The sequence below is a fragment of the Bos grunniens genome, chromosome X (genome assembly GCF_055505025.1).
Source record: "Bos grunniens cultivar Pamir isolate PY7600 chromosome X, Bosgru_T2T1.0, whole genome shotgun sequence".
NCBI lineage: Eukaryota > Metazoa > Chordata > Mammalia > Artiodactyla > Bovidae > Bos > Bos grunniens.
Genome location: NC_141194.1, coordinates 47385612 through 47400895, shown reverse-complemented (window position 1 = coordinate 47400895; position 15284 = coordinate 47385612). Strand labels below are relative to the sequence as shown.

At 41.9% G+C, this 15284-nt stretch overlaps 1 long non-coding RNA gene across 1 annotated transcript; it reads right to left on the bottom strand.

Moving 5' to 3' along the window:
- Positions 1–3788: 3788 nt before the first annotated feature.
- On the bottom strand, positions 3789–15284 carry LOC147340270 (uncharacterized). The gene is made up of 3 exons (XR_015159926.1): positions 15113–15284; positions 14019–14099; positions 3789–5975 (listed from the first exon to the last, which is right to left on the bottom strand). It is a non-coding gene; the product is annotated as an uncharacterized LOC147340270 (long non-coding RNA).

Sequence of the window (15284 nt, the reverse complement as noted above, 5' to 3'; positions counted from 1 at the left end):
CGAACTGAAATGGACTGGAATGGGTGAATTTAACTCAGATGACCATTATATCGACTACTGCGGGCAGGAATCCCTCAGAAGAAATGGAGTAGCCATCATGGTCAACAAAAGAGTCCGAAATGCAGTACTTGGATGCAATCTCAAAAACGAAAGAATGATCTCTGTCCGTTTCCAAGGCAAACCATTCAGTATCACAGTAATCCAAGCCTATGCCCCAACCAGTAACACTAAAGAAGCTGAAGCTGAACAATTCTATGAAGACCTACAAGACCTTTTAGAACTAACACCCCAAAAAGATGTCCTTTTCATCACAGGGGACTGGAATGCAAAAGTAGGAAGTCAAGAAACACCTGGAGTAACAGCCAAATGTGGCCTTGGAGTATGGAATGAAGCAAGGCAAAGGCTAATAGAGTTTTGCCAAGAGAACACACTGGTCATAGCAAACACCCTCTTCCAACAACACAAGAAGAAGACTCTACACATGGACATCACCAGATGGTCAACACCGAAATCAGACTGATTATATTCTTTGCAGCCAAAGATGGAGAAGCAAAAACAAGACCGGGAGCTGACTGTGGCACAGATCATGAACTCCTTATTGCCTAATTCAGACTTAAATTGAAGAAAGTGGGGAAAACCACTAGACCATTCAGGAATGACCTAAATCAAATTCCTTATGATTATACAGCGGAAGTGAGAAATAGATTTAAGGGACTAGATCTGATAGACAGAGTGCCTGATGAACTATGGACGGAGGTTCCTGACACTGTACAGGAGACAGGGATCAAGACCATCCCCATGGAAAAGAAATGCAAAAAAGCAAAATGGCTGTCTGAGGAGGCCTTACAAATAGCTGTGAAAAGAAGAAAAGTGAAAAGCAAAGGAGAAAAGGAAAGATATAAGCATCTGAATACAGATTTCCAAAGAATAGCAAGGAGAGATAAGAAAGCCTTCCTCAGCAATCATTGCAAAAAAATAGAGGAAAACAACAGAATGGGAAAGACTAGAGATCTCTTCAAGAAAATTAGAGATACCAAGGGAACATTTCATGCAAAGATGGGCTCGATAAAGGACAGAAATAGTATGGACCTAACAGAAGCAGAAGATATTAAGAAGAGGTGGCAAGAATACACAGAAGAACTGTACAAAAATGATCTTCACGGCCAACATAATCACAATGGTGTGATCACTCATCTAGAGCCAGACATCCAGGAATGTGAAGTCAAGTGGGCCTTAGAAACCATCAAAACAAACAAAGCTAGTGGAGGTGATGGAATTCCAGTAGAGCTATTTCAAATCCTGGAAGATGATGCTGTGAAAGTGCTGCACTCAATATGCCAGCAAATTTGGAAAACTCAGCAGTGGCCACAGGACTGGAAGAGGTCAGTTTTAATTCCAATCCCAAAGAAAGGCAATGCCAAAGACTGCTCAAACTACTGCACAGTTGCACTCATCCCACACAGTAGTAAAGTAATGCTCAAAATTCTCCAAGCCAGGCTTCAGCAATATGTGAACCGCAAACTTCCAAATGTTCAAGCTGGTTTTTGAAAAGGCAGAGGAGCCAAAGATGAAATTGCCAACATCTGCTGGATCATGGAAAAAGCAAGAGAGTTCCAGAAAAACATATATTTCTGCTTTATTGACTAAGCCAAAGCCTTTGACTGTGTGAATCACAAGAAACTGTGGAAAATTCTGAAAGAGATGGGAATACCAGACCACCTGACTTGCCTCTTGAGAAACCTGTATGCAGGTCAGGAAGCAACAGTTAGAACTGGACATGGAACAACAGACTGGTTCCAAATAGGAAAAGGAGTATGTCAAGGCTGTATATTGTCACCCTGCTGATTGAACTTATATGCAGAGTACATCATGAGAAATGTTGGGCTGGAAGAAGCACAAGCTGGAATCAAGATTGCTGGGAGAAATTTCAGTAACCTCAGATATGCAGATGACACCACCCTTATGGCAGAAAGTGAAGAGGAACTCAAAAGCCTCTTGATGAAAGTGAAAGAGGAGAGTGAAAAAGTTGGCTTAAAACTCAACATTCAGAAAACTAAGATCATGGCATCTGGTCCCATCACTTCATGCAAAATAGATTGGGAAACAGTGGAAACAGTGTCACTTTATTTTTGCAGGCTCCAAAATCACTGCAGATGATGATTGCAGCCATGAAATTAAGAGACACTTACTCCTTGGAAGGAAAATTATGACCAACCTAGATAGCATATTGAAAAGCAGAGATATTACTTTGCCAACAAAGCTCCGTCTAGTCAAGGCTATGGTTTTTCCAGTGGTCATGTATGGATGTGAGAGTTGGACTGTGAAGAAATCTGAGTGCCAAAGAATTGATGCTTTTGAACTGTGGTGTTGGAGAAGACTCTTGAGAGTCCCATGGACTTCAAGGAGATCGAACCAGTCCATCCTAAAGGAGATCAGTCCTGGGTGTTCATTGGAAGACTGATACTGAAGCTGAAACTCCAATATTTTGGCCACCTCATGTAAAGAGTTGACTCATTGGAAAAGACTCTGATGCTGGGAGGGATTGTGGGCAGGAGGAGAAGGGGATGACAGAGGATGAGATGGCTAGATGGCATCACCTCCTTGATGGACATGAGTTTGCGTGAACTCCGAGAGTTGGTGATGGACACGGAGGCCTGGTGTGCTGTGATTCATGGGGTGGCAAAGAGTCAGACACGACTGAGTGACTAAACTGAACTGAACTGAACTGGTACAGTCAGAGGTGTCCTGCAGCATCAAATGTCTAGGGATTTTTAGGATTCTTTTTTAAAATTTATTCATTTAATTGGAGAATAATTACTTTAAAATATTGTGATGGTTTTTTGGCACACATCAATATGAATCAGCCATAGGCATACATGTGTCCCCTCTATCCTGAATGGGCTTCTCTTTGGCTCAGCTGGTAAAGAATTCGCCTGTAGTACAGGAGACCTGGGTTCAATACCTGGGTTGGGAAGATCCCCTGGAGAAGGGAAAGGCTACCCACTCCAGTATTCTGGCCTGGAGAATTCCATGGACTATACAGTCCATGAGGTTGCAAAGAGTCGGACATGACTGAGAGACTTTCATTTCACTTCACTTTCCACCCTGAATATCCCTCCCATCTTACTCCCCAGGCCACTCCTCCAGGTTGTCACAGAGTACCAGTTTTGAGTGCCCTGTGTCATACATCAAAGTTGCACTGGTTATCTATTTTATATATGGTAAATACATATGTTTCAATGCTATTCTCTTAAATCATCCCACCCTCTCCTTCCACTGAATCAAAAACTCTGTTCTTTATGTCTGTGTCTCCTTTGCTGCCCTGCATATAGGATAGTTGGTACCATCTTTGTAGATTCCATATATATGCTTTAATATATGCTATTTGTCTTTCTCTTTCTGACTTACTTCACACTGTATAATAGGTTAGCCATCATTAAAAAATCTACAAACAATAAATGCTGGAGAGGGTGTGGAAAAAAGGGAACCCTTTTACACTGTTGGTGGGAATGGAAACTGAAACAACCACTATAGAGAACAGTATGGAGATTACTTAAAAAACTAGGAATAAGACTACCATATGATCCAACAATCCCATTACTGGGCATATATCCTGAAGAAACCAAAATTGAAAAATAAAAAACATGTACCCTAATGTTCATTGCAGCAGTATTTACAATAGCTAGTGAAAGGTTGTTGCTGGCCCATGAAAAGATGCTGGGGATTCTTGGCCTCCAGAAGAGAAGAATTCAATCCGGGGCCAGAGACAAGGCTTGATCACTCAGAGCTTTTGTGCAATAGAGTTTTATTAAAGTATAAAAGGGATAGAGAAAGCTTCTGACATAGACAGCAGAAGGGGGCAGAAAGAGTACCCCCTTGCTAGTGTTAGCAATGGAGTTATATACCTTTTAATTAGTTATTCAGTTCCGTTCAGTTCAGTTCAGTCGCTCAGTCGTGTCTGACTCTTTGCGACCCCATGAATCACAGCATGCCAGGCCTCCCTGTCCATCACCAACTTATTACAATGAATCAAAAGAATGTCTCAAGTTTGTGAAAATTTTACTAGACCTACTCCCACAATTTACATTTTAGGATAACAAGATTAGAATTTAACAACAGAAAGATCCTCCAGACCCTGTCCCATAATACACATTCTAAGATATCAGGATTAGTCAGAAGGTTTTCAGGAAGGAGAAACTGTCCTCCAGCCGGATACACTGTTGTATAATCCCTAGTACAGAGTTTAAACTGAATTGTGTAATTGACTAAGACTAAGGAATGCAGAGGAAAAAAAGTTTGTCCTTTTCTCCTCCTTGAGAATTCCAGACCCCCAATCTCTACTTTGAAAGCCCCAGAGCCCTTTCTCCTCCTTGGGGCCCTGAACTTCTTATCAATCTGCCTAGGAATTGACTCTCTCATTCCCCCTTTTCTTTTAGGAGAATTATGTTGCCTAGGGAAAAGGGGGTCATTCTCATTCCATAACTGCTTCTGAGCTGATAAGCAATGTTGTCCCTAAATTGGTGAGGCAACATTTTCTCCTAATCCTCAAATTGAGGGTCTCTGATCCAGGGGCCCCAAGTAATAGTTGGAGGAGTCTGTGGTACTCCTAGGAGCTTGGACAACCATCTGTAACTTAAAAGCCTTCATGCGACTAGAAACAAATCCAATTACACAGTTACAGATGCAGGGAGCAAACAGCAAAAAGAAAACAATCAGAATTATTGTAATTAAGACAGCTTTCCACCATGGGGAACTAGTTACCATCTCCCAAAGTGAGGCAATTGAGGCTTCAGGAGTATCCATAGCCTCAATCATCTTGTTCATATGTTTAGTAAAATGAGTAACATTAGTGCTCATATCAGGTATATATATGTAGAGCATTGGGTATGAATAATGGCACAAGTTCCTCCTTTTACAGCTGTCAGAATATCTAAAGCCAGTCTGTTTTGTAAGACCACCTTTTTAATTTGAGTTTGTTTGGCATTAAGAGCTGAAATAGCTTTTTGAGAATCTTGTAATGCCTGTTGAGTAAAATTAGTCAAAGCATCCACTCGTAGCATAACATCTGTAGTTCCCAGAGAGGGAACAAACACTGCAGCAAAATAATCATACCAGTGAAATACAGACCTTGCCCACCGAGTTTTAAGGTGGGGTATATTAGCAGGCATTTTTGGAAGCTCTGAAAATATAAAGCCGTGAGTAAAATCTAGACCTAGGGTGCATCTCCCTATGTAACCAGGGGGAAGCAATGTCCATAGGTAAGAGCCACATATCCAACAGGTCCCATTTGGAGCAAGCCACCGTGACTGAGATATCCAGTCCCAATCAGTGTCTGGCCAGGCAAAGGGAGGACTTGAATTGGGGTTGAAAAACATGGGGATGATTACATTGCATATTTCCTGAGGCAAAAAGCCCAATTGTTTCCAATCATTACAATTGTTGGCTAACTTCTGGAGATAGCTCTATTTGTTCCCAGCATATAGAGGCAGTAGATATTAGATGTCCTTTTTCAGGAGTTAGCCATATAACCTCATCCCATATTTGATAAACGTCAGGTAAAAAACCATTAGATCTAGACCCATTTACCTTATGTGTAGCAAAATAGTCATTAAACTGAGACAATGTATAATCAAAATTAAAAGTCACGTTATGTTCATAGTTAAAGTACAAAGTGTTGCTCCAGTCTATCTTAGGGTTGCTAGATGTCATCAGTTTAAGAAAGGTATCACATACGATTGTTGTTGAAGTTATTCGTAGAATTGGAGAAAGTCTTTTCCTTGAAGTGGAGATGTCCACCACGGGAAGCCTTCCACTGATGAAGAGCAGAGTGCTCCGCAGACCCAGCAGTTAGACCGACTGTGGAATGCAGTGTAGGACTGAGCCCAGGACAGGAAGACATTGTCTTGAGGATCAAATGGCAGACTCAGGATTTTTGGATTCAGCAGAAGTAGGCTCACATAGATTATCAGGCCCATCTGAAAAGTACAAAGTCAGAGCATAGTAAGTACAGACATAACATGACTCCACTTCGTTCTTTTTTTTTTTTTCCACTTCGTTCTGGTCAGGGTGCCACCTCTTAACACGAGTGTGATGTACCCACGAATCAATTCCTTGAACTTTGACAGCTATGGGAGAAGAAAGAATAACCTGGTAAGGGCCTTCCCAGAGGGGCTCAAGGGATTGGCCCCCATTTTCCAATGTTTTTATGAGGACCTCAGTTCCTGGCTCAAATAGAGGCTTGCTTGACTCAGAGGCTGGGTCAAGAGTCGTTTCCTGGGGTTCAGTTAATGCCTGTTGAATAGCTGAGAGCTGAGTTTCATAATTAATTAAACCCTAAGGCTTCAGGGTCTACAACAATGTCTGTGCATAAGAAAGGCCTTCCATATATACATCAAAAGGGGGACAGTCCCTCCTTTTGGGGGGCAGTCTGAGCCCTCATTAAAGCTATGGGTAGAACTTTAATCCAATTGTTTTGCGTCTCCTAAGTTAGATTGCACAGATGTCTTTTGATAATGTCATTAGCCTTTTCAACCTTTTCTGAGGATTGGGGTCTCCAGGAACACTGTAAGTGATATTCTATTCCTAGAGCTTTAGATATTCCCTGAGTTACAGCAGCTTTAAAGACACAGCCATTGTCACTCTGAAGGCTCCGTGGCAGCCCAAACTTGGGGATAATTTCATGGATTAAAATCTTTATAACCTCCTTAGCCTGTTCACCACGACAGGGAAAAGCCTCAATCCATATAGTAAAAGTATCCACCCAAACTTGTAAGCAAGAATATCCATTAGCTTTTGGCATATGAGTAAAACCAATTTCCCAGTCCTCTCCAGGATACTTTCCACTTCGTTGTAATCCAGATTTTGTTAGCTTTTCAGTCTTTGGGTTATTTTTCTGACAAACCTCACATATTTTTATAATATTTTTTAAAGTTTTTATTACATGTTTACCTTCAAACAAACAAGAAGCCATCTGGTAAATACTTTCTACACCTAAATGAAAACTCTGGTGTAAACCCTTAAGAATTTTCCATTGAGCATTTTCAGGAATTATTACTCGTCCATCCTTGGACTGTAACCATTCTTCATCAGTAATCTTTGCTCCTCTTTGCTCATACCTTTCTAATTCTTCCTCAGTATATTGTGGTTTTTCCTGTTCCACAGGACCTGTCCAGATCAAAGGTGTCTGTAGTGAAGGGGTTTTGTAAAGTGCCCCCTTTCTGGCTTGACAGTCAGCCAGCTGATTACTTTAGGCTATTTTACTCCCATCCCTGTTGTGCCCTTTGCAATGCATAACAGCTACTTCTTTAGGACAATATATAACAGTTAAAAGTCTCTCGATATCTCTGAAATGCTTAATAGGTTTGACTGTTGCTGTTTTAAACTGTCTTTCTTTTCATATTGCAGCATGAACATGTAAAGTCAAATAAGCACACTTAGAATCCGTGTAGATATTTACTTGCTGCCCTTTGCTTAACTCTAGAGCTCAAGTCAGAGCCACAAGCTCCGCTAACTGAGCACTAGTTCCCTGGGAGAGAGATTTTGCTTCTAAAACCTGTTCAGCATTCACCATGGCATAACCTGCTTTACGCTTTCCATCCTGAACAAAAGAACTGCCATCTGTAAATATTTCCATGTCAGGATTATCTAATGGGGTATCCATTAGATCTTTCCGAACTGCATAGTTCAAAGTTAGAAATTGGGAGCAATCATGATCATGTGTTTCATTTTTCTTTTCAGGAAGGAAAGTGGCAGGATTTAAATTTCCACAAACTTATATGATATTATACATGTTACAATGCCATTCTCCCAAATCATCCCACCCTCTCCCTCTCCCACAGATTCCAAAAGACTGTATAGAAAATGTATAGATGTCCAAAATGTCCAAAAATGTATAGAAAAGACTTCTATACATTTGTGTCTCTTTTGCTGTCTCACATACAGGGCTATCGTTACCATCTTTCTAAATTCCATATATATGCGTTAGTATACTGTATTGGCAGATTCATATTGATGTATGGCAAAACCAATACAATATTGTAAAGTAATTAGCCTCCAATTAAAATAAATAAATTTAAATTAAAATAAATAAATAAATAAAATATTCATGGAGTTAACAAAAGAAAAAAAAAATAAATTTCCACAAACTTTAAGCTTAGTTACTGGTCCTTCTAACAACAATGAATGATGTTTAAGAAGCCTACTGTCTGTCATCCAAGTATTAACTGTAGACTTTAAGATTCCACTCACATCATGAGAAGTCAATACAGTAAGAGTTCATCCATTAATTATTTTTAAAGCTCCAGGTGTTAATAAAGCCATTGCCCCAATTACTCTTAGACAGTGGGGCCACCCATGTGAAATTACATCTAATTCTCTGTTTAGATAAGCAATACGTTGCTGGTGAGTCCCTCGGGGTTGTGTCAAAACTCCCAAAGCCATACCCTTTCTTTCAGTGACAAACAAATTAAATTCTGACCCTGTGGGCAAGCTCAAAGTGGGAGCTTGCAGGAGAGCAGTCTGAAGAACCTTAAAAGCCTTTTGGGTATCTGGAGACCAAACCAGTTTGTCAGTTTGGGCCTGCTGAGTCTCAGCTATAAGTTTATATAAAGGCTGGGCAAGTTCCCCATAACCCAGAATCCAAATGTGACAATAGCCTGTGATTCCCCCAAATTCTCTCAGTTGTCTTAAAGTCATAGTTAGGGATGATTTAGTATACGTTTAATTTTCTCGGGGCCTATGGCCCTAGTCCCTTCTGATATGGTTAGGCTCAGATATCTAACAGATTGTTGACAAAGCTGAGCCTTTTCTCTTGATGCCTTGTAACTGCAGCCTGCCAGAAAGTTTAAGAAATCTTCTGAAGCTTGTGAACAAGCTTCCTCTGTCTCAGCACAGAGCAGAATATCATCTACATATTGTAGTACCACTGCTTTGGAGCTATTAAAGCTTTGAAGATACTGTGACAAACTTTGTCCAAATAAGTGAGGGCTGTCACAAAATCTCTGGGGCAAACTGTCCAGGTTAACTGAGAAGCTAGCTGTGTAGGGTCTTCAAAGGCAAATAGAAATTGACTTTCCTCCGCCAAAGGCACTGAATAGAAAGCATCTTTTAAATCAATTACTGAGAAATATTTGGCTCATTCAGGAATTTCAGACAATAGAGTATAAGGATTAGGCACTGGAGTGTAAAGGAACTACAGCCTCATTTATTATATGTAAATCTTGAACTGGTCTCCATTTACATTTGATTTCTTTATACCCAAAATAGGAGTGTTGCATGGATTGTTACAGGGGATTAATAGCCCCTGCTCCTTTAAATTCTTGATGATGGGTTTTAACCCTTCCTTAACATCAGGTTTCAGTGGATACTGCTTCTTATGTGGAAATAAGTGTGGGCCTTTGAGCTTGACAACTACAGAAATAGCATTTTGTGTTTGACCCACAGATTTTCCATTAGCCCATACTCTAGGATTTACATTTTGTTCAATTAAAGGGAGAGAAAGGGAAGTCTCCATATTCATGAAAACAGAGGCATGGACCTTGCTCAGTATATCCCTCCCCAAAAGGAGTGAGGGAGATTCTGGCACGATCAGAAAGTCGTGTGAAAATAGCACAGAATCTCAGTTACATCTTAAAGAACAACTGAAATAATACCTTTTGGCTCATTCAGACCTATTACAGAAGCAGATTGGGAAAAAAGTGGGCCAGGGGCTTCAGTAAGCACAGAGAAAGTCACCCTAGTGTCTAAAAGGAAATCGATGGATTGGCCCCCCATAGTTATTAATACCCGGGGTTCCTCAGGTGTAATTAGGATGGGAGCTTGTGTGGGAACCCCCGGGCACCTTCAGTCCTGATTGTCTTCTGAGTCTGACCCCGGAAACCTATGCCTCTGGGGGCAGTCTCTCCTCCAGTGTGGTCCCTTGCAGACCAGACATAGAGCCGGGGGCAGCCTAGAGGCCTGAGGGCAATCCCACTTGAGGTGCTCCTCCTTTCCACAGTAATAGCAAACCCATCCCTTTTTACCTGGGTCCCTCTGGGCATTTTTCTCAGGCCGTTTCAGAATGGTTCTTACAGCCGTTACAAGGGCTTCCTCCTGTTCCTTTGTGTATTTTTGGCTTTCTTTTTTTCATATTCCCTACCATAATACACTGTCTGAGCCGGTTGTAATAGATTATCTAAGGACTGATTTGGTCCAAGATATTAAGAAGAGATGGCAAGAATACACAGAAGAACTGTACATAAAAGATCTTCACGACCCAGATAATCACGATGGTGTGATCACTGACCTAGAGCCAGACCTCCAGGAATGTGAAGTCAAGTGGGCCTTAGAAAGCATCACTACAAACAAAGCTAGTGGAGGTGACGGAATTCCAGTTGAGCTATTCCAAATCCTGAAAGATGATGCTGTGAAAGTGCTGCACTCAATATACCAGCAAATTTGGAAAACTCAGCAGTGGCCACAGGACTGGGAAAGGTCAGTTTTCATTCCAATCCCAAAGAAAGGCAATACCAAAAAATGCTCAAACTACCGCACAATTGCACTCATCTCACATACTAGTAAAGTAATGCTCAAAATTCTCCAAGCCAGGCTTCAGCAATATGTGAACCGTGAACTTCCTGATGTTCAAGCTGGTTTTAGAAAAGGCAGAGGAACCAGAGATCAAATTGCCAACATCCGCTGGATCATGGAAAAAGCAAGAGAGTTCCAGAAAAACATCTATTTCTGCTTTATTGACTATGCCAAAGCCTTTGACTGTGTGGGTCACAATAAAATGTGGAAAATTCTGAAAGAGATGGGAATACCAGACCACCTGACCTGCCTCTTGAGAAATCTGTATGCAGGTCAGGAAGCAACAGTTAGAACTGGACATGGAACTACAGACTGGTTCCAAATAGGAAAAGGAGCACATCAAGGCTGTATATTGTCACCCTGCTTATTTAACTTCTATGCAGAGTACATCATGAGAAACGCTGGACTGGAAGAAACACAAGCTGGAATCAAGATTGCTGGGAGAAATATCAATAACCTCAGATATGCAGATGACATCACCCTTATGGCAGAAAGTGAAGAGGAACTCAAAAGCCTCTTGATGAAAGTGAAAGTGGAGAGTAAAAAAGTTGGCTTAAAGCTCAACATTCAGAAAACGAAGATCATGGCATCATGGTCCCATCACTTCATGGGAAATAGATGGGGAAACAGTGGAAACAGTGTCAGACTTTATTTTTCTGGGCTCCAAAATCACTGCAGATGGGGACTGCAGCCATGAAATTAAAAGATGCTTACTCCTTGGAAGGAAAGTTATGACCAACCTAGACAGCATATTCAAAAGCAGAGACATTACTTTGCCAACAAAGGTTCGTCTAGTCAAGGCTATGGTTTTTCCTGTGGTCATGTATGGATGTGAGAGTTGGACTGTGAAGAAGGCTTAGCGCCAAAGAATTGATGCTTTTGAACTGTGGTGTTGGAGAAGACTCTTGAGAGTCCCTTGGACTGCAAGGAGATCCAACCAGTCCAATCTGAAGGAGATCAGCCCTGGGATTTCTTTGGAAGGAATGATGCTAAAGCTGAAACTCCAGTACTTTGGCCAACTCATGCGAAGAGTTGACTCATTGGAAAAGACTCTGATTCTGGGAGGGATTGGGGGCAAGAGGAGAAGGGGATGACAGAGGATGAGATGGCTGGATGGCATCACTGACTTGATGGACGTGAGTCTGAGTGAACTCTGGGAGTTGGTGATGGACAGGGAGGCCTGGCGTGCTGCGATTCATGGGGTTGCAAAGAGTCGGACATGACTGAGTGACTGATCTGATCGGATCTGATCTGATGGCGGATATCTGGAGCCGACTGAGTGAGAAATCTATCTTTTAAGATCACTCTTTCCTCTTCACTTTCGGGATCAATCTCAGTGAACCTGAAAAGGGCTTCTCTCAGTCTATCTAGGAGTTTACCAGGAGCTTCCTTCTCCTCCTTTTCTATGTTTGCCAATTTGGCATAGTTCAAAGGCTTGGCACACATTTGCCTGAGTACTTCAAGAATACATCTGACAAAATGACTCATCCCATCTTCCTTTAGCCGTGTTATAGTCCCGTTCTGGTTTCCTGCCCTCTATCTCATCCTGTATTTCACCCTTAGTCTGTGCTATCTGTGCTTCTCTTACTTTGATGGTCTGAGTTTCTATTGAAACCAGAGAAGTCTGAGGCCGTACTGAGACAGGAGTTGTTTGGACCTCTACTTGGGCAGTTTGCGTCTCAGTTTGGGTTTTTACTGAGACCAAGGCAACCCTTCTTGGGGGGGTTCTCTGACTTTCAGTTTGCTTACTTTGGAGCCCGAGTATGGGGGCAAAGTAGGAGGACTGGGGGAAGCTGAAGGTTTCACACCCAAATCTATATCCTTAGGACATAAGTTGGCGTATTTCTCAGAGAGAAAAAGGGTAACACATATGCTACTTCTACCCATTTCCCTTGTTTTCTACAGAACTGGTCTAATTGTAAAACAGTATTATAATTAAGAGACCCTCCAACCGGCCACCATTCGCCATCCTCCAATGGGTACCACAGCCACGTAGTATCACATAGGAAGACCAGATGTGTCTTCTTTAAGCCCTCTGGGTCAAATCTATCCCAGTTTTTCAGGATACAGTTCAAAGGAGTGAGGCTGGAATTCTTAGCTCCCATCTGTAAGAGGAAAAAAAGCAACCAGTGCCATCTTTCTACTGGAGGCGTCCCTCTCTGCTCTAGATGGGGGTGTAGACAGACTTTACACCAAAGCTTTCCTTCCCTGGTTGGACTTAGTCTGTCCCTTACTGACGCAGGTGCTGTACTCGTCCCTCCCGGTTCTACCACCAAGATGGGGTGGAGATGCATTAGGGGTGTACCTGATGGCATCCCAGACTGATGTCCAGATCCTCATCATTAAAACCTTGCTTGCCTCTGATGCCACCCGGGGTGCAATTAGAGTAACCTTCTGGAATGCCTCCCAAGCTAAGACTGCTGGGGGAAACATTCATCACCTGAGTGCCTGTGTACAGCCATGAATATATTCCTGACCACAATAAGACCACTACAAACATAAAACTGAGATGTTCCTTCAAAGTCTCACCACAACAGTATAAGCAACAGCAAAAGAGATGGTGAAGGGTTTGCCAGTAAGGGAAAATTGATAGGGCCAGTCTTTCTAGTTCATTCCCACAGATTCCAAAGAAAGATTATCTAAGGAGTTTGAGACCAAAGCCATTGGAAAGCCTCCTGTGGTCCACTGAGAACTAGCGTTACCAAAGGAAAAAAACCTATTGCAGTTCCAATCTGAGTAACCTTTAACCTCAGAGATGTTCTTGGAGCTGGAGCTCCAATTAAGTTCTGAACTTTCTATTCCTAGTGAGGTTAGATGCTTCCTGACTACCAATCCAAGTTTGGGACCTAAGTAACAGTACACAGCAATAGATCACAAGTCCCTTGACAGTCTATGATCCGACAGATTCAGTCAATTCAGTTCAGTTCAGTCACTCAGTCGTGTCCAACTCTTTGCGACCCTATGAATCACAGCACGCCAGGCCTCCCTGTCCATCACCAACTCCTGGAGTTCACTCAGACTCACGTCCATCAAGTCATTGATGCCATCCAGCCATCTCGTCCTCTGTTGCCCCCTTCTCCTCCTGCCCCCAATCCCTCCCAGCATCACAGACTTTTAGGTTAGTAGTAATTCCCAAGAAGTTATGAAATGGTCAAAGAGACCGGAAAGTTTCACAAAGAAAGGAGAGTTTGATCTGCATGCATTGCCCATTTTCTGGTAGGTCCCTGAAGGAGATATTGGGTGTCTCCTTGCATTGGCAGGTCAGTATAAACCCCCGACAGGTTTCTGCCATAAGCTGTATGAGGTCACCGTGGAACCCCAGAGCAGGGCTCCTCACTTGCTTCACGCAGGGTGTATCATTCATTCACACAAGTGCACCGTAGAGTTAGTAAAGTACAGCAGAAAACGTGTTCACTAGGAGAACAAAGAACTAGAGCTCCAAGCATCCTTACCTTGTCCTGAAGAATCCCAGATGGGCCCCCAAGATGAAAGGTTGTTGCTGACCCATGAAAAGATGCCGGGATTCTTGACCTCTGGAAGACAAGAATTCAATCTGGAGCCAGAGACAAGGCTTGATCGCTCAGAGCTTTTGTGCAATAGAGTTTTATTAAAGTATAAAAGGGATAGAGAAAGCTTCTGACATAGACATCAGAAGGGGTCAGAAAGAGTACCCCCTTGCTAGTGTTGGCAATAGAGTTATATATTTCTTAATTAGTTATTACAATGAATCAAAAGAATGTCTCAAGTTTGTGAAAATTTTACCAGACTTACTCCCACAATTTACATTTTAGGATAACAAGATTAGAATTTAACAATAGAAAGATCCTCCAGACCCATTCCCATAATATACATTCTAAAATATCAGGATTAGTCAGAAGGTTTTCAGGAAGGAGAAACTGTCCTCCATCTGGATACACTGTTGTTGTATAATCCCTAGTACAGAGTTTAAACTGAGTTGTGTAATTGACTAAGACTAAGGAGTGCAGAGAAAAAAAGTTTGTCCTTTTCTCCTCCTTGAGAATTCCAGACGTCCAATCTCCACTTCGAGAGCCCCAGACCCCTTTCTCCTCCTTGGGGGCCCTGAACTTCTTATCAATCTGCCTAGGAATTGACTCTTTCACTAGGACATGGAAGCAACCTAGATGTCCATCAGCAGATGAATGGATAAGAAAGTTTGGGGACATATACACAATGGAATATTACTCAGCTATAAAAAGAACACATTTGAGTCAGCTCTAATGAGGTGAATAAACCTAGATTCTTATGATTATTGAGCCAGGATAGATTCCATAGTGCTTGTGGTAGGCTGAATCCCCTCCCCCACCCAAAGACATCCACATCCTAATCCCGGATACCTGTGAATATTACTTTACATGGTAAAATAAATGAAAGAATGCTATTTTACATAGTAAAATAAAACTTAAAAATAAATTTAACTGCAGATATAATTAAAGATCTTAAAATGGGGAGATTACTCTGGATTATCCAGATGGGCCTTAAATTTAATCAGATGCAGTAGAGGGAGGTAGAGAGAGATCTTACACACATTGAGAAAAGGTGAAGTGAAGACGAAGCAGAGAGACATTTGAAGATGCTTCTCTTGAAGACTGAAGTGATGTGGCTATGAGCCCAGGAATGCCAGTAGCCTCCAGAAGCTGGAAAACACAAGGAATGGATTTTCCCACAGAGCAGCCAGAGGGACTATAGTCCTCCCAGCA